We start from the raw sequence: 25,033 nt of genomic DNA, 5'->3' as shown, positions 1-25,033 counted from the left end.
CATTTAACTTTCATTGGCATCACAGCGATTCATTCATCATTCATCTTTCCCAGGGAGTTTTGAATAGATGAAAAATGTAAACATAATGTTCTGTGCAAAAGGAAATTTATTCATTGATTCACTCATTTTACAAATCATTATTAAGTACTTGTCATGTGTCAGGCATTGTTCTAGGCATGGAGGTTATAGCAGTGAACAAGAGAAATAACTTCTCTATTCTCACAGAGTTCATAAACTAGTAGGGGGAAGAGACACATGCAACAAAACACACAGGATAAATCAGGAAATGATAGGTCTTATGAAGAAAAGTAAACCATGGGAGAGGTTACATAGAGTGCTGGATGGACATAGTCGCTTATACGGGTCACCAGAAGTCGAACTATAAAACTTTCAGCAAAAATATAGGGATGAATCTCCATGACCTTGGATTAGGCAATGGTTTTTACTGTGATACCTAAGTATACCCAAAGTACAAGCACCCAAAGAAAAAATAAATTTGTTTTAATAAAATAAAAATTTGTGCATCGAAGAACACTATCAAGAAATTGAAACAGCAACCTATGCCATGGGAGAAAATATTTGCAAATAGTATGTCTGATAACGTTATAGAACCCACAATATATAAAGAACTCCTCCAATTCAACAATAAAAGACAAGTGAGCCAATTTAAAAATGGCTAAAGGATTTGAATTTTCTTCTCCAAAGAAGATCTACAAATGGCCAAGAAACCCATGAAAAAAAGCTCAGCTTCATTATCTAGTGGAAATGAGAGGAGTTAAGGTAATAAATCCAAGAGAAATTAGACAAATCACCTGGACACTGCAGAGAGCACCATAAACCAAGAGGCAGAACTGATGGAAAAATTACATTTTTTGACCTTAAAAGTAATAGCATAACAGGGGCCCCTGGGTGGCTCAGTCAGGCAACTAACTCTCGCTTTCCACTCCGGTCATGATCTCTGTCTGGGTCGTGAGATCTAGCCTCAAGTCAGGGTCAGCAGGGAGTCTGCTTCGGATTCCCTCCACTCAGAAAGGGGAAGTAGTGATTTTTGATGTAGGAAGAAAAAGCACAATTTACACAATTCACCCTGCTCTTCTTGAAATATGTAACCCAGTTTTTGTTTTCTTTGTGTTGTCCTGCTTTCCCTAGTTACTGAAAAAATTCGAGTTTTGTGTTTAACAATTCAACCTTTTTTTTTTTTTATCATCGTAAAAGGATTATCTTCACCAATTGCCTTTGCTATTTGAAGATACTTTTAAATACTTCTCACATATTAGGAGCAAATTTAAATAAAACATTTTCCTTGTTAAACCATTTCTTTTTCAGTGATTAAAGCAAAAATGAAAATGGTGAATATTTTAGAGCACTGGTTCTCAAATTTGCCTGTACACAAGAATCACGTGGGGATCTTGCTACAGATTTTGCTGGTGGAGGTGAGGCCTAAGATTCTGAATTTATTATTTTTTAAAGCTTTTATTTATTTGACAGAGCACAGACAGGGGGAGCAGCAGAGGAAGAGGGAGAAGCAGGCTCTCTGCTGAGCAGGGAGCCTGCTGTGGGGCTTGATCCCAGGGATCACGACCTGAGCCGAAGCCAGAGGCTCAACCAACTGAGCCACCCAGGGGCCCCACGATTCTGGATTTCTAACTAGCTCCCAGGTAATGCCACTGCTGCAGGTTCAAGGATCTCACTTTGAGTAGCAAGATTTTCAATCATTATATAAATGATAATTTGGTAATTAAATGTTGGCCAAATGTGATATAATATAATAATATTTTCTTTTTCATTTGTGGAAACAGGTTTTGTCAGATTTATTTTTCTTTCACAAATTACACCAAGTAGTGCATAGTTATAAAAAACTGACTAATTATAGAAATAGATGGAGTAAAAGTAAAAAAGTTATCTTCAGGGGCGCCTGGGTGGCTCAGTCGTTAGGTGTCTGCCTTTGGCTCAGGGCGTGATCCCGGCGTTCTGGGATTGAGCCCCACATCAGGCTCCTCTGCTATGAGCCTGCTTCTTCCTCTCCCACTCCCCCTGCTTGTGTTCCCTCTCTCACTGGCTGTCCCTCTCTCTGTCAAATAAATAAATAAAATCTTAAAAAAAAAAAGTTATCTTCATTCTCCTTTCTTCTCCCTCAGTCTGTCTCCTCCGTGGATAATAAATACTTTGGCATAATAAACACTAAATAAAAAGAAATGGGAGTAGTCTAATGAACCCTTTGGTATTTATTGAGAACTTTTATAATGCCGCAATAATGCTGCATAATAAATTCATCCCAAAATTCAGAGGTTTACGACCGTAAGCAGCCGTCTACATGCTTGAGTCCTCAGTTGACTGCTCTTGTCTCATCTAGAATAGGTTTGGCTGGGCAGCTTTACTTCCTCCGTTGTGTTTCACGACAGAAGCTCCCAGCTGCGACTGGGGGCCGGTTGGCTCCCAGGCTGAAGAGGAGGGGCAGTTCCTGAGGACATGTTCTTCTCATGGAGGATCACAGAGGCCAAGAAGACAAGCCCAACATTCAGGTCTGTGTCATGTCTGCTATGCGGCCAAGCCCGTTCAGACGGAGGTGCTGTCTCAGCTCGCTCTAAGGCTGTGGCAGAGGTGTGTAAAGAAAATGAAGAATCAGGGTGAATTTTTAATCTATGAAGCCATTGAAAGTATGTCCTTTGTAGCCTCTCTTTTGTGCTCCGTGTGGTCTTCCACTGTGAAATCCACGGAGTCCTCCGCAAGTTGCATGCATTGTCATCGAGCTTTTCCAACATAAACCATCGGGTGGAGGAAAAAAGTTGAAGCCCCCTCTGATCTTTGAGTGACTCCACGTTGGTGGTGGTCCAGGGCAATGACCAGTACAAGAGAATCAACCCCCACTCCCCCACACCCAGGTTTCCACGTGTTCACATAGGAAGAGAGCCAAGCGGTTGGTATTTAACAGGGGTCCGTGAGGTCCTTTGTTTCTAGGCCAAAGCAATAAAGATGTTGGTTTCTTTCCCAATTTGTTCTTCAGTAATAGTAAAGGGGATTTTTCTAAGGAGATTCAATGCCATTGTGAAGTTTTTGTCTGCAAAGTTTAATAATCTCAGTTTCAAAGCTACTTTTAATTCCTTCTGACCCTGTACTAATGAACTCTTCTTTCCATTGAGATGCCACCAGGAGGTTGTTGCTGCTGTTTTTCTCCGTGTTTGGATATTTTACCCTTTGCAACATCATCTCAGAGCGTGTAGTAGAAGCCACCGATGCCCCAGTCTAGAGCTCTCCTGCCGTCTTCTGGATTCCTCGCAGCTGGAGTATAAACCCATTCCCGCCCCCCAACCACCCACACTTCTCTGCTTGCTTTCTCTGCCTGGAGGCTTCCTGAGCACTAGGGCGCTTTGCTCTGCCTGTGTGCGGGGCAGCTGGGAACTACAGAGGGCTCATGAGGAACTGGAGCCTGTGCATAGACACCCCAGCTTCCCTGTCCCTCGGTGAGGCAAACCCCCAGAAAAACTGGATGCTAATAACCTGCTCACACCCTTACTGGCTGCCTTCCTCCCTCCCCTTCCCCCCACTCACAGCACTTCCTGGGGTCACGCGTACCCAAGCGAAGACTACTTGTATCCACATTCTTTCCTCGGGGTCAGCTTTTGGAGCAACCCAAACTAAGACAGGTTAGGAGCAGAAAAAGCTGGAAGTGCTCCCTAAAACTCAGAGCACTGAAAGCAATACAGTAAATTAATGAGCAGGTAAGAAACGCTGCCAGGTGGCATGGCTGTGTCAGAGTGGGCAAGCTGAAATCAGCAGCAACCAAATATCCAACACGTGAATAGGGAGAAAGAGAAACTCCCACGCAGGTGTTGGTCTGTGTTTGAAGTACAGAAAAGGTGGAGCTTGGTTCTAGGCAAGGGCAATGTCCCCGATGCTCTGGCTTCTTCCTCTTCCCAACTAGTTTCTCTCTCTGGCTACTCCTTCGTCTTTGTGCCCCTTTCTCTGACTTTTGTTCGGAAGGCATGGGTACGATCCTGTGCTTACTACTGCCAGGGCAGACAGATTCGCATTAGACTCGCGCTCCGAAGAGCTGGTGGCGGCCCCGTCTTGTGCCCTGGATCACATCCTCTTTGTCCACCTTTTTACAGCAACCAGCTTGGTGAGGGGGTCACCCCCCCACACACACCCTACATCAGTGGCCACACCCATCTCTTGCTTTCTGCTCTGGAGCTTCTCCTTTGCCATGTCTCAAGATACCTTCTGGAAACCATTTAGCTATTCTGAAGCAGGTGCAATCCTGGAAGTGCAAGGTCATGAACATACTCCCCTGCCCATGTAACCTGACCAATGGGGAAAGAAAGCTGATGGATAGTTTCTCCTTGTCCTTCTGGTGAACAACTCTGAGGTGCGCTCTCCGCACCTTCTCAGAGCGCCCCCTGGAGGATGGAGCCCCAATTGTATTGTTGTACCATGGAGCCCCATGGTATTGTTGAGCCTGGTAACATACTTTCCTTGTATGACTCTTTCCAGTCTCCCAATCCAGTTCCTCAGGATGGAACTTCCCAAAGTAAACTTCCTGGATACACACCCTTGTGTCCAGCTCAGCTTCCTGGAGAATCCAGTGCTGGTTAAGTCCACATTCCAGGATGCCAAGCTTCCCCTGTTTTCCCTTTTCCCAGTGACTCCTCAGACACCTTCCCAGCCCAGCTGTTTTACGGACACTGTCATAGTCTCGTCTTCACTTCCAATTAACAATGGTAGGAGCTAGAATTCTAAAAGCTAGAATTCTGCTAACTACTCTTAAGGAATTAACCTTTACTTAGACATGAACAAATATTTAGGACTCTAACTTCTGCTCCTTCCTATTGAAGTTTTGAGGATTCTGATAAGCTCAATAGTCAGCTGATGGTCCTCCTTCATTCATTTCCACCTTCCCTTGCAATAGACAGCATTTATCCCTGTAGCTGTAGATTTTGTGGGGATTTATTGATTCAGAAACGTGTTTATTAACATTCACAGCACTTGCATTGGCACTGTTGACAATACAGAGCAGCTAAGAGGCAGTTGCTGAAGTTTAAGGATAATCTAAGGATGAAATAGGAAAAACAACAAATAACCAAAGCACGTAAAACAGAGAATGTGATGTGTGACAAGTACAGTATTGACAGGGTGTCCTGGTGGAGAGAGAAATCCTATCTGGGCAAAGCAGAAGGAAGCATGGGCTTGACACTGGTCTTCAGTCGTGTAGTGAAGGATTCCCCACTTGGCCCAGGCTGAGACCAGTGAAAGCAATGGTCGGTTTGGCCATGATGGCAAATATGCCCGCCTTTGGTTGGCTTAGGCATTTTGAAGAAACATTTTTCAATTTCACTCTTGAACATTTTGGCGGCTCTAGATATTTCAAGCTCCAAAGGCATTTCGACAAGTTTCAGTACTATATTGTTGCCTAGCACGTTTATCCTCTCCAAGGTTCAGTTTTTAGAGTCCAAAATCTATCTTTTCTGCACCCGTACTGTCATAAGACCTGCATTTTTGATGTATTAAAACTCTTCATGCCTCTTGGGTGTTTCTGCTTGTTTATGAGAATTTCTTCGTTACTCATGTGTAGATGGCAGTTTGAATGACCTAGAAAGAACAAAACATTAAAAATAATGATTACATAATTCATGTGATCCCTAATTAACTATGTTTTATTTTCTAAAAGCTACAGATGTTGTATTATTCATAAGTCTGTTCACATATTATATATGTCACACAAATAGGATGTTTGTTGGCTTAAAACAAGCAAATTCTGTGCATTTCTTTAAGCTAAAAAAGCGGGTATCGGGGTGTATTAACTATAGTTTTTTGTGTCTACAAAATGAGGAGCTAAACTACTAAAGTCTAAAGCCTTCCGGCCTCGGAGTGTGGTCTCTAGACCTGCATCACCTACAGGCTTTTAGAAATGCAGAATCCTGGGCCCCACCCCACAACCACTGACTCAAAATCTGCATTTGAACACGATGTCCAGTGATTAATGAGCATTTTAAAATCTGAAAAGCCCTGATCTGTTTTCTAGAGCAAGTTTTAAGAGCTAACCGGTCTTAATTGCAACTGTATCTGACACGTGGGGCACCCAAGACACCTGATGACCATGGTACTTGGATTTTAGAATGGATCAATATATTTTGAAATATTAATTTCTAGTAAAAATATTTTTGCTCCTTTTAAAAAAAATATTTAGAGTGAGAAAGTGTGAGTGGGGAAGGGGCAGAGGGTGAGGGAGAGAGACACAGAGAGAGAGAGAGAGAGAGAGAAGCAGACTCCCTGCTGAGCACGGAACCTGATTCGGGGCTCAATTCCCCCAAGATGATGCCCTGAGCTAAAACCAAGAGTCAGATGGTTAACGGACTGAGCCTCCTAGACACCCGTATTTTTGCTCCTTCTAAAACAAGCCAGCTTATAGGCTTAAAGGATCTTTAATTACTATGGTCCATTTTCTATACCTCTAATCATTTGTGTACTGATTCGCAGGGGAAAGTTTTAGGTTTTAGAAACTTAGAACCACTTAAATGGTCACATATTTGTTATATCTCTTGGAGAGTAAAGGAACATTTTTCAAATGATAAATGTCCAATAGTATATTTAATGATGTTCAACCATATTTAGAATTTTTTTAACTGTTTTTTTAAAGATAGAATTGTTTCCTACCCATCAGATTGAATAATGAATGACATTACTCCAGGATTTGGGAAGGGAAAGCAGCCTGATATACAACTGGTAAGGATATAAATTGACATGAACTTTTTGGAGGACACATCTACCAACTTTTCAGTGGGCCTACATTCTGACCAGAAAGTTCCACCTTGCAGATTTACTCTACAGATATATTCCAATATGATTACAAAGAAATATGTACAAGAATGTGCAATGAACCATTTATATAAACATGAAAGCTGGAATTACCTAAATGTCTATCAACACTAAGAAGTGATTTAATAAATTGTAGCATGTTAATACAGTGAAATATTACATAGCTATTAAAGAGGAAGGGAGAAGCTGATGTCTAGGATATATATATATATATAATTAGATTCAGATACATATGGAGATTACAGACACAGATTAGATGAGCTATAGATATAGGTCTCTGCATAGAAAATGCTCATAAGAATGAACACCAAGCTGTTCACAGTGGCTGCCTCTGGGACGTGGAATGCGGGAGGATGGAGGACTTTTTATTTTGCAGTTCATCTACAGTTTGATTTTTTTAAAAAAATCAAAATAAATGTATAACTTAAAAATATTTTTCTTTTGAATGTCTTCCTCCTAGCCAAAAAAAAAAAAAAAATTATGCACAGCTAGCTGGAGAAGATAGGCTTATAAATTTCAGAATCTGTGTGCAATCCAAAGAAATTCAAAACAGAAAAAAATCCAAGAGTTGCTCAAGAAATACTTCTTAGCAATTCTCAACCATAGGGTTTCTGAGAAATATCTGAATTCTGAATTAATATGTTTTCCATTACTAGGTTAAGATATGTTGGAATATAAGCAATATTAAACTCACAGATAACTTTTTTTTCTGATAGTCAGTTTTTACTATTTTATTTTATTTTGTTTCTTCACGTTTGTATTTAAATTCTAGTTAGTTAACATGCAGCGCAGTATTAGTTTCAGGAGTAGAATTCAGTGATTCATCACTTACATACAATAGCCAGTGCTCATCACAACAAGTGCCCTCCTTAATACCCATCACCCATCTAGCCCAACCCCCACCCACATCCCTCCATCAATCCTCAGTTTGTTCTCAGTAATTAAAAGTTTCTTATGGTTTCTTTGCCTCTTTATCTCTCTCTCTCTCTGCCTCTTCCCCCCCCATATATTCATTTGTTTTGTTTCTTAAATTCCACATATGAGTAAAATCATATGGTAATTGTCTTTCTCTGACTCATTTTTTCTTAGCATAATACACTCTAGCTCTATCCACATTGTTGCAAATAGCAAGATGTCATTCTTTTTGATGGCTGAGTAATAATATATATATATATATATATATATATATATATATATATATATATATATGGCACATCTTCTTTATCCATTCAAGCACATCTGGGCTCTTCCCATAGTTTGGCTATTGTTGATAATGCTGCTATAAACATCGAGTGCACATACCCCTTCAAATTCGTATTTTTGTATCCTTTGGGTAAATACCTAGTAATGCAATTGCTGAGTCATAGGGTAATTCTATTTTTAACTCTTTGAGGAACCTCCACACTGTTCTCCAGAGTGGCTGTACTAGCTTGCATTCCCACCAACAGGGCAAGGTTTCCTTTTCTCCTCATCCTCGCCAACACCTGTTGTTTCTTGTGTTGTTAGTTTTAGCCATTATGACAAGTGTGAGGTGGTATCTCATTGTGGTTTTGATTTGTATTTCCCTGATGATGAATGATGTTGATTTTTCAAAATGCAAACTAAAATGACATTGTTCTCCACTTACCAATCTGGCAAAACATTTGCCAATATTAAAAAGGTTGCTGATATTCAGCAATCATAAGTAGATACACACGTAATGACTTGGGAATATATATACATTTTTAAATGGAACAACCAAGTTTAATCTGATATGTGTAGCCTGATACTATTTTGTAAGTACATAATATATTTCAGAGTAAACATAAGAGAAAATTGAGAAGAACAAATACCAAGCTCTTGACAATGGCTATCTCAAAGGAAGGGGATTTGAGAACAATGTTTTGGCTTTTTCCCTTCGTAGAATTTGGTTTTTAATGTGAGAATATGGTAGGCCTTTTTTCCCCCAAATATTTTCAAATTTGAAAGATTTAATTTAATTAATTTATTTATTTGAGAGAGAGAGTGAACATGAATGGGGGAAGGAGCAAAAGGACAGAGCCCCACTGAGTGGGAGCCTGACATGGGGCTTGATCCCAGGACCCTGAGATCATGACCTGAGCTGAAGTTAGATACTTAACCAACTGAGCCACCCAGGTGCCCCCAAATATTTTCAAATTTCAAAACGTGTAAAGAGAACCAGTGAAATTCATTTAATTAAAAAACATTCTCCACATCTTTGTGGTTCTAACTCCTCCAGAGTTTCAATCTCCCTTTGAGAATAAAATAACACAAATAAAAAAATGTTCTCCTTGTAATTAGGCTTGTGCAAAGGCATAAGGGGTGAATTTGGAAGGGAATGTTTATATATGGCACCTTCCAAACTGGGAACAAAGAAGTGCATAGAATTCTATCCCATATTCTCATCTTAACAGCATTTGAAAGGGAAAAAAAATACTGAGAAGGGATATAATAGTGTGTTTTCCATGACTCAAGAGGCATAAATTTTAAGTAAACAAATACTATCTTAAAGTGCTCTGTGGCACTCCTTTGAGGAACACATTTGAGAGTTCTAGGTGTTGGCTTGCTTTTCTAAGAGCTTTGATTTTTAAGAAGCTATTGGGAACTGGGGGGAAAGAGGCAATGAGAATGTTGAGCCAGAATTGTGATTCAAATAATTTTGAGTGAAAAGTAGGGTCTCTCGGAGATCGAAAGAGCTCTAGGACATTTCACCTTTTTTTTTTTTTTCTGCTTGGTGGAAAGTCTTCTTCTCCCTCTGCCCCTTCCCCCGCTCTTGCTCTCTCTCTCTCAAATAAATAAAAATCTTTTTACAAAATAATTATTATCCCAATATATAACTCAAGCTGAATCAAATAGCACTCTTAAAGTACTTAAGAATTGTCAGAATTCCCCGTTTCACTTTACATGTGAATGGTTTTGTTTTGTGGGTTTTGTGGGGTTTTTTTGGTTTTTTGTTGTTGTTGTTGTTCTTTTAATGTGAATGGTTTATTGAGCCAGAAAATGACTGATGCGTACTTTCTAGATACCTTCTTTTCATCTCCAGTTTTGATCTCTTGCAGTTTTACCAAATAACATGTCTATGAAACACTATGATTTCAAGTCATTGTTGGTTCTTGACAAGTTCAAAAGGAGCAAATCAGATTTCTTTTAGAAAAAGATTCATGTATCTGAAACAGGCTGCCCAATTTAGACACATATATCTGGAAAGACTCTTTATTCCAAAGAGTTATGTCCCTCACAGCCAGGCTTATTTCACTGGACTGATTGTAGTATGAGTGAGAAAAATAATATGAACATAACTTTTGTGGAATCAGGGAATAGTTTATATTCTTACCAATCTCAGATATGTAAATTAATCATTCAGGAAAAAAAAACTCCTGAAAATGGGCATAATTATAATAAAACCTATCAGTAGATATGTAAAATCCGTCTTGCTTAAGTAATACTAGTGTTTTATAAATACCAATATATGAAAAAATATTAATTTTCTCCAATTCCTTTAGTCTGAAAAGTACAGACACTTGCAAAGTTCATAAGTTGCTATGCGAACATTTCTGATACTCCCAGAGTTAAGAAAATCTCACAACTTCATAATGGAAATGCTGACATCAGGACATAAAATAATACATTTTAAGAGCCTCCAAAGAATTGCTGCACAATAGGCTTCTTTCCATTTTAAAAACATGATGAAATCGTCTTCCTTTTATTTATTGTTATTATATTTCAGTCTTCCTTTTATTTTTATTTTTTTAAGATTTTATTTATTTATTTGACAGAAAGAGGGAGCAAGAGAGCACAAGCAGGAGGAGTAGCAGAGGGAGAGGAGAAGCAGGCTCCCCGCTGAACAGGGAGCCCGATGCGGGGCTCAATCCCAGGCCCCTGGGATCATGACCCAAGCCGAAGGCAGATGGTTAACTGACTGAGCCACCCAGGTGCCCCTTTAGTCTTCCTTTTAATGAAGAATGCTCAAGCTTCTAAGAAATCCTGAGGTGCATGAAGTAGAGGAGATGAATGCAAAAGGATTTTAATTCCAAGGAGTAACATATCTCTGGCTACTGTGTTTCAATTCATCCTTCATCCTCTTTGCCACTGTGACTTTACAATCACCATCAGAAGGTGGCTAGATCTGTTTTCCCACCTCTTGAATCTGGGCTGGCCTTTGGACTTGGCTTGGCTAACAGAACATGTCAGAAGTGAGAGCGAGCCAGTTCCTAGTCTGGGTGTCAGGGACCTCCTGCTTCCACGCTCTCTCTCGGGAGTACTGCCAGCACCTTGGGTAAAAGCCCCTGCCAGGCTGCTAGAGGATGAGCTCGCATGTACAGAGAGCCCATTTGTCCTACCTGAGGCCATACTAGATCAGCCTACAGCCAGCAACCCCCAAATATGTGAGAGAGCCCACCTGTCTCACCCCCATCTGACCATAGGTGTGTAAGGGAGTCCTGTGAGACCAGAAGACTCACTCTACTGGCTCATAAACCTTTGAGCAGTAAATACCTACTTATTCTTCTTTAAGCATTGTTTTTGGGCTGTTCTCACTCTTGTTGAGAATGCAGTTTCTTAGAAGACCTAAAAGTTTTTTGCTTTTGTTTTTATTTTTGTTTTTGTGTTGTTTTTTTTCCTGCAGAAACTATTTTCATGCTAGCTTTGCTCAAACTCATGTTGGTTTTGTAGTTTTGAGGAGAATTCTTTGGTTTAAGCCGGTTTTCACAGAAACTCCTGTGTGATATCATTTTGTCCTATATCTTAGGCTACAAGAAGCCTCGTAATGTCATTGGCAAAGAAGTAGCTAAATAATTTCAAAAGGTAAAGAGTCCAAATATCCTCCCCCAAAAACAAAAGTTTAGTAAAATGCATATTAGTTTGCAGATTTAAAGGCTGCTTCAGTTGAACTCACAGTAGTGAAAGCAGAAAAGATGTCAAGAAGACAGAATTAAGTCTGAATATAACTTTTCCCTCAAAATGTCAACATATACATTAAAACGAATAAAAAATTATGACAGGTTGGGCAACAATACATGTTGTATAAAATATAGATAATATAAGGGAATACAGAAAGGGCAAACTTTTAAGGGATGAACAAATCCAGATCAAGAAAACATTAACAAAAAGTTGACGGTGTGGGGGCGCCTGGGTGGCACAGCGGTTAAGCGTCTGCCTTCGGCTCAGGGTGTGATCCCGGCGTTGTGGGATCAAGCCCCACATCAGGCTCTTCTGCTGTGAGCCTGCTTCTTCCTCTCCCACTCCCCTGCTTGTGTTCCCTCTCTCACCGGCTGTCTCTATCTCTGTCAAATAAATAAATAAAATCTTAACAACAACAACAAAAAAGTTGACGGTGTGGTATTAACATTAGATAAGTTCAAATTTAAGGAAGAGAGCTTGAAACAGATGAAACACAGAAAGACAAAACATCCAGCCCACAGCAAAAATTACTAAGTAATAAGTTGCAAAAAATGTTAACCAATAAATAACATAACAAAAAAAATGAACCATGAATGGTAAGAAATGCTAGAAACAAAACAGACCATAGATACGTAAGAATTGGAAGTTCTGAACACAATAATTAAGGCTAAAGTTATCAAAATGTATTAAATGCTATATCCTAGTAACAAAGAATATATTTTATTTCAATCAGTCTTATTTACAAAATAATTTCCATGAATTAGAACAAAAAGTAGAAATAGCACAGACTACATTCTAAGTGTACAGTTGTACATACACAAAGCAAAGCTAAAAAAATAATAACCAAAATCAAAGAGAAAAACTGCAACTACCTAGAATCTTAAAATTTTTCTCCCATTATATGTCTGGGATCCAATAAGTGACCAAAATTGCAATTGCTGAGTATTTGCAAGGTTATTAAAATTAAAACAATAAACATTGAAACTTAAAAGCAGAGAAAAATACATAGCCTTACATATCTATGTAACTAACAAGAAAGAGTAAAAGCAAAAGAATGAGCTATGAAAGGTCCAGAGGTAGAAAGAATAATGACACAAACTTAAGAAAGAAAATAACAAATATAAAAAGAAACTTAATGAACTAGAAAACAGAAAAAAAGGTGGATAAAGAAATTGAAAAGCAAGTAACTAAAGGCAAAATAGTAACACAACGGGTAATGTATCAACAAACCGAATTAACAAGGAGACAACACAATATTAACTTTTAAAAATAAAGAATCAAAAACACAGAGGTACTTAAAACTACCCAAAGGAAGTATTTTGCAAACTGCATTAAACTTGAAAATTTGGGGTGATAATGAGGATAGTCTTGAAAAGTAGAATTCACAAGATTGACCTCAGTCAGAGAATATAATGTATTTACCCATTAGTTTTCCTGGAAGGAAGCATAAAAAATTAATCATTTACCCTTTGGAGAAAGAAATCTGTAGGGGAAGGAGAGAATTGCGCTTTTCATTTCATCCCCTTTCAAGTCATGCCTATATACTATTGTTTTTGGGTTCCGTGGTTGGGTGCATGGGTTGGAGATCAAGAAGTCAGGTGGGGTAGTGGGGGACAGGGGTGGGGTGGTGGAGATTGGAGGAAAAGGACCCTGAGAACAGATTCTGGGCAAGGTTCATCTGGAAGCAAGGAAGGGGCTGAAGGAGGAGGTGGCTAGCTAGGGCTCAGCAGCCAAGCCAAGGCAGGGAGGGAGAGAGCCCATAACAGAGTCCCTGCATGAAAGCGGGCCCATTGCTGGGCAGCGACCACCTCAGAGAGTCCAAGTGAGCCTGCATCAGGCTCATCTTTGATAAACCTCATCTTTTGGTACCCCCTTGGCGTAAAATGCACTATGTGTATTTGCTTGTTTTTCAGTATTTACGGATATTTTGTAGCAGATCTCTGAACTAGATTTATCTAACAAATTGAGTGTTAGCATAATGGGATTTGGGGCTCCTGTTTTGGGACATACATATTACACCCACAGGACTGCCGCTGATGCAAACCTCTTTGTTTCCTCCAGGACAACGGCAATTAGTAAGGGCGGGTTCCTCATTCGTAAAAGAAGCCAGTTAGCTGAACTACAATGTTTTGTTTCTTCCATTTTCCATTTGAAAGTGCATTTTAAACAAGCAAACTAGATACCATATGACCTGTCAGTCACTTGACACTGAATAGTAATGCACAATTTGTATCTTATTTCCAGTTTCCCACAGTGAGTGTTAATTTCTCCCTGCCTTTGTTCTGGCTGTTTCTCATCAGCGGGACATTTACTTGTTCATTTCCTCTCTTCTTTATTTGGTAAGCTCCAAACCAGTTCAAGCTAAAAAACAGTTTTAAGTTTAAACTAAATACCTCAATTTTAAGGAAGGTTTTCCTGGGAACTGCAGGCAAAATAAACTACCACTGCTGTGAATTCATATTGTTTTGCTCACATCTGTAAGCATAGCACTAATTTTATCTTGTGACTGTATTTGTAGTCCTGCCTTCTCCTATTAAACCACAAGCTCTTCAAAGGTCCAGAGCAGGAATCAGTAGCCCCTGAAATGTTACAGATTTTTTTTTTTTAATGTTAAGATAAATGCATTAGAAATTAAATACTTGAATATTTTTAAAGCAAACTGAAATGTACTCACATTATAAACTTTGGTCCACATGTTCAAATCTGCATTACAGTAATGGTAATGGTACTTGGCTTTACTAAGTCTACTCCAAATTTTAGTCAATTAAAATAGTTTTAATGCAGCAAGATGATTATCTTTCCAGAGGGAATAATTGTTCTCTATTAGGATTATTAATTAGATTTTCCAATTAGGTTTGATTGAAGAGAGCCACAGTTTTAAATATGCCGGTTTATTCCTCATTTTATCTAGCACGTGAATACATATGACTATATTTGGATTCCAAATATGTAATGAGAGAAAGAGAAGCATTTGGTGTTTGAAAAAAATGAATTATGCCACCCCAAGGGGATCTGTTTGTCTGTCATGATAATGAATGCAGCTTTCTTTGATATCCGAGAGGAATAAGAGATACCTTACAAATATGCTATATTTAAAATAAGGTTTTGTTTATTTTTTGAAAAGATTATTTGAGGATGCTTTTATTCATTTCTCTTTTTTTCAGTATACTAGATGCCTTATTTTTAAAAATTTTTTTAAAGATTTTATTTATTTATTCGAGAGAGAGAGAGTATAAAAAGTAGGGAGGGGCAGAGGGAGAGGGAGAGGGAGAAGCAGGGTCCCCGCTGAGCAAGGAGCCCAATTTGGGGCTAATCCCAGAAACCCAGGATCATAACCTGAGCCAAAGTCAGATGCTTAACCGACTGAGCCACCTAGGTGCTCTGGAATAATTACCATTTTTAATAAAAAAGAGAAAAATCACTTGCTTCAATAAGTTATCTCATTTGTGGTCAATATCTATTAGGTGATATTCCGAAGTGGAAATTTTGAAGCAAGTATGGTATCCCATATTATTAAAACCAAATTTAAATAATTCACAATTGGTCATTTTTATTATAATTTATTTCTGTCAGTGGTCTCTAAGAATAGTCAATACAGGAATGCTATTTAGCTTCTATCCATAAGAGAAAAATTTTGCTCTGTTCTTAATGACACCTTACTACTAAGTAAAGACGAATCGAGTAGATAAACACAGTGGAAGAGAACAAAACCCACAGAAATCGTAATCTAGACAAACTATAAATAAGGATATGTATTTTCTGGTTAATATTTTGAACTACATTTCCATATTTTATCTCATTTAATCAACACAGCAAACTATTTGTCAGTTTGGGCAAATTTTACTAAATAAACGATGGACTTGAGAGTTTACATGACTTGCCCAAGTTCAGAGCCAGTCTATGATAGACCCAGGATGTTGCTGCCCCAAAGCCCTGTTCTTCCAAGACAGCACTGACATTTGGCCCTATCTATGTACACTTGTCAGGGAGCTGAGCCACCAGCAGTGATGATGGGGGCTGAGGAAGGAGTTCAGACGACACAAGATGGAATAATTTCCAGCCTTGAAAATTGCCACGGAAAGGGCAGACACTGCTTCTATGCACTTTTTTTCCAGCAAATAGCCCCAATTTCTTTTTAACTGGAATCATGGAAAATCTCAAAAAGTAAAGCATGTGGATTTCAACTCCTATATTTAACTTCACACTGGCAATGTTAAATCTGCATTTTATTTCATAGCAAAGAAGGAACAATGAATAATATTGATAATGCTATTAATTATAGAAATTTTATTCTTTTCATATCTTGTGGGTATATTCAATTACTATTCAGCGAATACTCATTCCCTTTCATGACCTCCATGGAAGAAGGAGTGTAGTTCTTTGTCCTACTGATGTTAAATGACTTTCTTCAGCCAAAGGAATATGATTCAATGTGACAGTGTACCAATACCCACCTACACCTTAGTGTCCACAAGTGTCCCTCTGTCCTTCTTGAGAAGATCATGCTTCAAGTAGCTATCAGTCCAACGAGGTTGAGGGACCTGTGAACCAGACATGGACCCAACCTGCAGCTGGGAGCCCAGCCCAGCCATGTACAACCTTCATCAGCTGAATCTCTGCCAACCCACAGTGGCATAATTGGTGATATGTGGTTAGAAGGCTAAGACTACCAGATTACGATATTCACCTTACTCTCCTTCAGGTGAGTAGAAGCTACAGCAAGTCTTCAAGCATAAAAACAAGTACCACATTATGTTTTACCAAGATTACTCTGCAGCAATGTGTAGGACAAAGACTTCAAATGGGGTTTATTCCTATAGCTCCTCCCCCAGAAGGGGGGGGAAAGCCATGATTCAATTTGATGCCAAGACTTTTGTTTTTATTTTCGATTTAATTTTTTAACTTTTTTTTTTTTAGAGGGATGGGGGGTTGACAAGGGGAGAGGGTGGGAGAGAATCCTAAGCAGATTCCACACCTAGCACAGAGCCCAACATGGGGCTCGATCCCACAACACTGAGATCATGACCTGAGCTGAAATCAAGAGTTGGTCGCTTAACTGACTGAGCCACCCAGGATCCCCTGATGCCAAGACTTCTAGCATGCATGAAGCAATATGAGAAATGGCTACAACTATGCGAAGAACTCAGGGTTGGACATTTGCAGCGTGATGGCTTAATACCCAAAGGAAATCATGAACCCAGGACCTTTGGAAATATGGTTGTCACCTAGTTTGAGTGTCTTGAACAAGAACAATCACATAGTAAATATTCTGTATTTGTTTGTTTTCTGTGGTCCCCACTTGGTCTTTATTGATAGGAGCCTTCAAATGAGGACTTCAGTTAATTATTAAGTTAATTGAGTTAATGGTTGTACTTTCTCCAAAGTATTTGAATGGCCTTCCTAAGATTTAACTACATCTGAGCATCGAGTGAATTATTGACTTGTCTTGTTCAAGACTGAAAGCAAATCTAATAAATGCTGTTGAAACCTGTTATGAATTGTTTTCAATTTACCTACGAACCTACAGTACTTATTTGTAGGATTTCCATGGTGGGGGTTGCGAGTATTGAATTCTTCATCATGAGGAGTTCATCAATGAGGGAGACCCCATGTTTATTAGTGCCAAGAACAAACCAAATGATCACTGGCTAATAAAGATAATTCAGTGGGGGAGAGCTTAAATTAGTTGTTTCCTGGCCAGTTAATTCTGGCCATACAACACAACCACTTGGGGATATTTAAAAAACAAAACCAAACAAAACTACCCATCTTGGGGCTTTACCCCAGACCGAACAATGATTATTTTTTAAAAACTCTCTGAATGATTTTTCTATGCAGCCAAGGTTGAGACAAAGCATGTATGTTTTATGCAATTTTTGTGCCTAGTTTACCTACACAAAATGCTGCATAAAGAACATCATTTCCTAAAGCCTAGTTTTTAGAGCCAGGCTTAAAAAAAAACAAAAACAAAAACAAAAACAAAAGACCTACTTTAATTTGTACACTATTCTATATATTGATTCAGAAACTTAATATAATTTTGACAATATTATAATTCACTTACTTTTCTTCTTTATTATTGTTTTCAATTGTTGTAAAATACACATAACATAAAATTTACCATTCTAACCATTTTTAAGTGTGTAGTTTAGTGTCATTAAGGACATTCCCATTGCCACGCAACCATAACCACCATCCATCTCCAGATCTCTTTCAATCTTGCGAAGCTGGAACTCTATACTCTTCATTTCCCTCTCCCTCCAGTCTCTGGCAGTCACTATTCTACTTTCTGTCTCTTTGAATTTGACAATTCTAGGTACCTCATGTGAGTGGAATCATACTATATTTGTCCTATCGTAACAGGCTTATTTCACATAATATCCTTAAGGTCCCTCCATGCTGTAGCACCTGTAAGAATTTCCTTTTTTATAAGGCTGAATAATATTCCATTGTATATACATACTCTATTTTGTTTATTCATCTGTCAATGGACAATTCTACCCTTTGGTTATTGTGATTAATGCTGCTATGGCCATGGTTGTATGACTATCTCTCCAAGACCCTGCTTTCAATTTTGGGGGATATAAGACCCACAGGTTGAATAGTTGGATCATATGGTAATTCTTTTTTTACTTTTTTGAGGAACTACCATGCTGTTTTCTATAGTGACTGGACCATTTGACGTTCCCATCAATGGAGGACAAGAGTTCCGATTTCTCCACACCTCTACTAACACTTTGTTCTTTTCTGGTTTTTAACAGTAGTCATTCTCATGAGTGTGAGGTGGTATTTCACTGAAGTTTTGATTTGCATTTCCCTAATAATTAGTGAGATTGAGTATCTTTTCATGTGCTTATTGACCATATATATATCTTCTTTGAAGAAAAGTCTGTTTTAAGTCCTTTGTTCGCTTTATAATTAGGTTGTTTTGTTGTTGGTGGTGTTGAGTTGTAAAAATTCTTTATATATTTTGGATATTAACCTTTTGTTGGATACATAATTTGCACATATCTTCTCCCATCTCGTGGGTTGCTTTTCCAATCTGTTGTTTGTGTTCTTTGATGCACAGAAGTTTTTAAAATTTTGATGCAGTCCGGTTTATCTATTTTTACCTTTTTGTCTGTGCTTTTGGGACCATAGTCAAGAAATCATTGCTAAACAATCCATTTACTTTTAGCAAAGCCTGTCTTCAAAAGCACAAAGACGATTTACAATGCAAATCAATTGGATAACCTGGATTAATTTGCCCATTCAAAACACAGGCTATTAAAAATGAATAAATCAAAATTGGGAAACCCTCAGCTTTTACTGAAACTTTGACTTTTAAAAAATTACTCAATCTTATTTAAGTAGTTGATAACTTTGCATGAGTTTTCTTATTCATGTCAAGTTCACAGATTCTTTCAAATTGGAACATAATGGGAACCCATTTGAAGTCAAAGTTTACATATTACATGTCTTTGTTTTGCCAAACTGTCTAGTACCCTGAGTAGCAATAAGCATCTACTCATTAAAGCCTTCAAATAATAAAATATTAGCCCAGGAGTGGCAATTAACATTATTTATACCATGTATTTATTTTGTGGATGAACTAATTGAGATCCTGAAGGAGAAGTAATGTATGTGGTCAGTATAGAATACAAGAGATGTCTTGCTTGCAGATATAACACGAATGCAAAGGTGTAGGAGTTTGGACAGCCTGTCTGAACTAATGGGATAATTGATGCCCGTGGGATACATGTGACGTCACCCCTTAATTATGAGCAGGTGGTGCAATAGGAATGCTGGGATAAATCTGAGGTCTCTAGGAAAACTTATTCCAAGAGATTTTCCCTCAGTTCTACAAATGCTCCAGAAAACTGTCACCTTGTCCCTTGGGGGCTCCCACATCTCATGCATCCCCCAGGTAGTAGCAAGACATTTTGAGAGATGCTAAGAGACCTCTATACAGGTTGCCATCTTGGTTGACCACATTTCATATTTCTAACTCATGCTATTCTATAAAATTTACAGTATTATAGACCTGAAGGAGCCTTCCAAGTCATTGGGTTCACATTCCCTTCTTTTCAGGTCTGGCAGCAGAGGCCTAGGGAGGCAGTGACTTGACATAAACCACCAATGGAGTGTGGTCAAGATTCTAATTGGGCCCCCAGATTCTACTGTTAGAAATGTCACCAAAAGCAGAAACAAAAAGAGATAATGCATTCCAGGTATGCATTCCAAAACCTTGGTTCCCTCCTTGTCTTGCAGCTTCTGAAAGCTTGCTCTCCCTCAGCCATCCACAAAGCCAGAAAAATCTTTGACTTCTAACATTCTAACTGCCCAGCCTAGTGACAAAGCCACAGGGAACCTGGCCGTGGGAACTTCCCCTCACGAGCCTTAGATAGGCTTTAGCTGGTCTAGTGCCACCAGAAACAGGACGGCTGGACCCTGTCCTGATTTTCTGCACTTTCAGCTATCTTTGATAAAGGGGCTTCATTCTGTAAAGATCAGCCTACTTGAAGTGTAGCTGTTTCTGAACTCACACAAAAAAAATATATCGACAAGTTTGCCAATCTTCTAAAATGTTCAAATTCATCTGACCTTCTAAATAACAACATCCACTGGAAAATTATTGGACATCTGGAGAGTCATCTGGGGTTGAATTAAATTTTTGATGTGTTGTGAAATTGGGTCAGCGCATTAGAATTACATTTTAATAGTTATGAACGCACTAATAAAATGCTGCTCTTTGGTGCAAATTGGCAACTCTCCCAGACTTCGGAAGCTTCGAAGAAATGAATTTCAAAATTCTTGATTAACAAATATGTACAAGAAGTCAGAAAAGACAAATTAAGAATCCTCTATTAAAGTACACAATAAACGCTGGATTTATTTTACAAGTTATGATTTTAAATGGGGCCTATTTGCACTGCAAAGGGCAACATTGTTCAATGGTATGAGTAGCAAGTAGAAAATCAAGAGGGAAGCTCCTTTTTCTTCTTAGGATTTGTGGTTCCAGGGAAGTCATTGTACTTAGTCAACTATTTTCTAGACTGCTTAATAGAGCAAAAATAGGACAAAGAGATGGCGCTTGCGGGGGCTCAGACTTCTACTGGATGTTATGAAGAACTTCTTAACAATGGGTTGTCTTGTGTATCTCATGACAAGCGTATAAGCAGAAGCTGAAGAACCATCTTTCAGGGATATCACAGAATATATTTCTTAATTAGATGAGAAGTGTATTTCAAGGTCCTTTTGAATTTTACGACTGAGCTGCTACATGCTATAAAATAAAGCTAAAAGGAGTCCTAGTTGAATTGCTGGAAAATAATACATCTCAGAAATGAAGCCTTACTTAACAGCATTTAGAATTTAGCTAAACTAAAGCTAAGTTTCTGGAACCCACATAGAAGCTAATGGATAGTCACAGCATTGGATGCAAAAAAGACCTCAAGGGAGCTGCATCAGCCTGGCAAGGCGTGTGCACCCAGCACCCTGCAGGGCCAACAGGTCTCCGAAGGTACCTGTAAGGCAGGTGTGCAGTGGAGACTGAGGCAAGCCTCAAGATATTCAAAAGGTAAAGCAACTTCAGTTTCTTTTCTTACCAAATCATGACCACTGACTTAATCCTTTACAATAGGAAACATAGAAGATAAGAGAACTCGGACAAATGGCAGAGACCGTACAAGAAATCTTTGTTGGGGTACAACTGTGGCTCATTACTCCTGAATGCTAGCACAGTTGAGTGTAGAAGTTTCTTAGGTATCCAAAAGGTCTACAAGGCAAAATTGTACTATGTTTGACTTGGTGCCCTTCAGTTTATTTTTTTAAAGATTATTTATTTGTCAGAGAGAGAGAGAGCACAAGCGGGGGGAGCAGCAGGCAGAGGGAGCAGCAGGCTCTCCACTGAGCAAGGAGCCTGATGTGACTCTATCCCAGGACCCTGGGATCATGACCTGAGCTGAAGGCAGACGCTTAATTGACTGAGCCACCCAGGTGTCCCAGTGCCCTTCAGTTTAATCACACCCAAGGCTCGAATGTCATTCTCCTCTTCTCCATGCTCCTCTCCCTCATCTCTGTCCCTTAGTTCTTCCCTAAGATTCCTGACTTCAGGCAATCCTCATAATAAGGACCTGTTCTCCTGCCACCTTTGAATCAAAATTGGCCTAAGCTGTGGTCTCATCCTTCTGTGCCTTCTAGATAAGCTTCTGACTGAATTGAGACTTAAAGACAAATACATACACACTCTGTGTACTGCTTTCATGATATTTCATGATAGCTGAGTTTTCTGAGAATTGAAAAGCCATTTCACAAAATAATTCTGTGATTGTAAATTGAACATAGGTGGGCAACAGTTAGAGGCAACTGTTTAAAGTGTGGTCTGACTGTATACCCCACATCCCACCAGATAGGTTACCCGTGCTACCTCTGTACATAAAATTGGAAACTATGTAATGGAGAATTATTCTTAAATCCCTTATGACAGTCTGTACTCATTCAATAAAATGTATCAAATTCTTGTATCAATTTCTTGTGTGGAACAGTTATTATACTGCTGAGCAAGCACCATGACTGAAACATGGGTAACATTATTATACTAAAGTCAATTCATTGTTTTCTAAAAGTTTAAGTATTTCTTTCTTTCTTAGTGCATTTATTTATTTTTAATTTTTCCCCCATTCCTTTTCTTTTCACTTTATTGATTAGGAATTATATATATTTGATGAGTACAACTTGATGTTTTACATGTAGCATAAATTTATAGTAATGTAATAATTACCTATAATATTACATATTTAGTACATATTTAAGGTGTATAACCTGATGTTTTGATATACATATACATTATGGAGTAATCGCAATCAAGCTACTTAACCCATCACCTCATGTAATTATTTTCCTTCTGGTGTGTGTGTGTGTGTGTGTGTGTGTGTGTGTGTGTGTGTGTGTATGTGGTGAGGATGCTTAAGATCAACTAAAAGTTTAAGTATTTGTTGTTCATTGGGCCAAGCTTATTCTTTTTTCCTTATTAAGTCAAATTTTGCTACTTTTTTGGTAGCAGTTCATTTAAGTTATCTTACTTATAGACTAAAATGATTTTTCAGTGTGTTGGGGGAGAAATACTTTTAAAAGTTTAGGTATCAAAAGCCCACAAAGCAATGCAGATGAAATATAATGACAGGGTTTGGTTTTAAGAAGCTAAAATTGAATCAGTTTACCCCAGTCTTCCACAAACAAGCCAGATATTGTCCTGAGAAAATATATCTATATGCCATAGACTATATGGATTTATACCATAAACACCCAAACACAGACCACCTCTGGTGGCCATTTACCTGACAAAAACCAAGACAAAACTGATCCATCTGTCTCCACTGGACGAAAGCGATAAGATAGAATAAGCAACACAGTAATTCTAAATGAGTCCAGTTTCAGAGTTTGGAGCTTTATCATTACACCGCCATGATTTTTTTCCCCTTAAAATCTCTAGTGTTCCAGGGCACCAACCAAAAAAAATAGTAAGTCTCCTTTCTGTCATCTCACACGTTTCAAATACTGTTTTTGCTCCAAGAACCATTTTGAAAATACATAGTCCGCTTCAGAACAGCCACCTGGAGTCAAGGAAAGAGCCCGTAGATAGAATGAACATCGATTTTCTCAAACTTCCTTTTCTACCAAGTCTTTTAGTCAAACTACTAGAGAAGACTAAAACAGAAGTTTCAACTACTTTTGACCTGTGCCTAACCAATGCTTAGAAGAGAAAATAACACAGGTGGGATTCCCTGATTTGCTGGGTTAGTGAGACTTTCAGCTGAAAACAAATACAGTTTGTAGTCCCTATAGAGGCTGCTGACTCCATTTTTGAAAAATGGAGGGCAGGGATACGAAACACTGCTTTTCTTCCTCTCTCCTCAAACATACATGTTACTTGTATGGTCTCATTCACAAAAGGGATAATTAAAATGAACCTGACACCTGCTCCCCTTAAAAATAACCTCATACACCAAAAATAATAATCTCACACAGAAGAAAAGATGCTTGTGGGTCCGAATTCCTCAAGGAATAAGATAAAATATTGTACACAGTTTCTTTTATTTAACAAAAGGTATCACTCAGTGGTGGTGAACCCAGAATTAATGGGACCAGAAACTGATCTAATTTGGGGGACAAGATGTCTTTAAAAAAAATACCTCTCAGTTGGGTGGGTGCAGCATTCTGGCAGGTCCTCCTGCACACCTCCTCCACCACAGAGGGCTCCTCACTGTCCAGCAGACAAAAACACACTCCTTGAGCCTCTTCTCTTGAAGCTGGAAAATGGACGGGAAGCATCCTGGACCTGACTCTCCCCATGTCTCCTGCAAATGCCTTCCCAGCAGCGCGGCTGGAATCCAGCACGCGGACTCTGCCCTTGCTGAAGTCGCAGTGTTTGTCCATCCCTTTGAAAAGATAGAAGAGGACGAAGATGAATATACTTGTGTTTGCTAGTAAGGAAACAGCATAGAGTAGACCAAAAGTGGCCAAAGCAAGTGTGAGATCCACCATGAAAATGATCAGCTTGGCCAACATGTCTGCATTTCTCCTCGTTCACAGAAGGTATTTAAAACTTCCCAAAGGCTTCCACTATGCAATTATGTCTTTATAAGATGTGGGCAGGGAAAAGGACATTTCTAAACACGCTAAAGTGTGTTGTAATTCCTTCAAGTATCTACCAGGAGGGCTGTATAATGAAACTTTGATTTCCCAACTGGTGTGGAACAGTGGCTAAAGGTAAAGTGTGGTAAAGTGTGGGATATTGCTTCACACTTGCTTCTCTAGTGGAGAGAAGTCCAGGGATTTATGTTATCCCCTTAACTATGTAACTGAGTCACTTGGACTGTAATTGCCAAGGGGTAGGAACCCACTAATGTGCATTTACAACGTGGAAGGCTACAGTAGAAATGTGATTTTTCGTGGGAAATTAAAATATGCCAGTAAAGTGTGAAAGGAAAATAAAGCCATTTTTCAAACATGCAAAGTCTCAGAAAGTTGACCTCTCCTGCATGTGTTTGAAAAAAAAATTTATTAGAGGATATAATTCAATAAAATACCTCTTTTTAAAAAGAGGAATACTTGGCATATAAAAAACTGAATTGAACCAATAGAGCAATGGAATTAAATCTCAGACTCACAGCTCAGCCACAGATATACAAGGTAATAAATTCAAATTAGAAAAGGAAGTTGATAGGCTACAGGGACAGTTTTTAAGAAGACAGTCACCTTCCTGTATTAAATGGCATGATTAAAAATTTTGATGATCTAACAACAAAATGACCAGGATATTTCTTAGTTAACAAGGTAA

At 38.7% G+C, this 25,033-nt stretch overlaps 1 long non-coding RNA gene across 1 annotated transcript; it reads right to left on the bottom strand.

Annotated features, from left to right (window-relative positions):
* Nucleotides 1-88: 88 nt before the first annotated feature.
* LOC123799761 (uncharacterized) lies at nucleotides 89-24,330 on the bottom strand. The gene is made up of 2 exons (XR_006781690.2): nucleotides 23,886-24,330; nucleotides 89-5,586 (listed from the first exon to the last, which is right to left on the bottom strand). It is a non-coding gene; the product is annotated as an uncharacterized LOC123799761 (long non-coding RNA).
* Between the last annotated feature and the right edge of the window lie 703 nt (nucleotides 24,331-25,033).

The sequence above is a fragment of the Ursus americanus genome, chromosome 22, assembly GCF_024610735.1.
Source record: "Ursus americanus isolate L20-20 chromosome 22, mUrsAme1.1.p, whole genome shotgun sequence".
NCBI classification, from domain to species: Eukaryota; Metazoa; Chordata; class Mammalia; order Carnivora; family Ursidae; genus Ursus; species Ursus americanus.
The sequence above is the reverse complement of the archived record's forward strand: the minus strand, read 5'-3'. Positions and strand labels throughout refer to the sequence as shown.